This window comes from Mesitornis unicolor, unplaced genomic scaffold (genome assembly GCF_000695765.1).
Source record: "Mesitornis unicolor isolate BGI_N332 unplaced genomic scaffold, ASM69576v1 scaffold25455, whole genome shotgun sequence".
Classification (NCBI taxonomy): Eukaryota; Metazoa; Chordata; class Aves; order Mesitornithiformes; family Mesitornithidae; genus Mesitornis; species Mesitornis unicolor.
This window is the reverse complement of record NW_010183841.1, coordinates 1-394: the sequence shown is the minus strand read 5'-3', so window position 1 is coordinate 394 and position 394 is coordinate 1.

Here is a 394-nt window from a genome sequence, read left to right as displayed (position 1 = left end):
ATTTGGGGGGAAACTGAGGGAAAATCAGGGGAAAACTGAGGGAAAAATCAGGGGAAAACAGGGAAATTTGGGGGAAAACAGAGGGAAATTTGGGAAAAGATTGAGGGAAATTTGGGGAAAGATTGAGGAAAATTTGAGGGGAAATTTGGGGGAAAATTGAAGGAAAATCAGGGGAAAATTGAGGTAAAATTGGGGGAAAACGGGGAAAATTGAGGGAAAATTGGGGGAAATTTGAGGGAAATTGGGGGGAAAAATTGAGGGAAATTTGGGGGGAAATTGAGGGAAAATTGAGGGAAAATCAGGGAAAATTGAGGGAAATTTGGGGGAAATTGAAGGAAATTTGGGAAAGATTGAGGGAAATTTGGGGGAAAATTGAGGGAAAATTGAGGGAAAG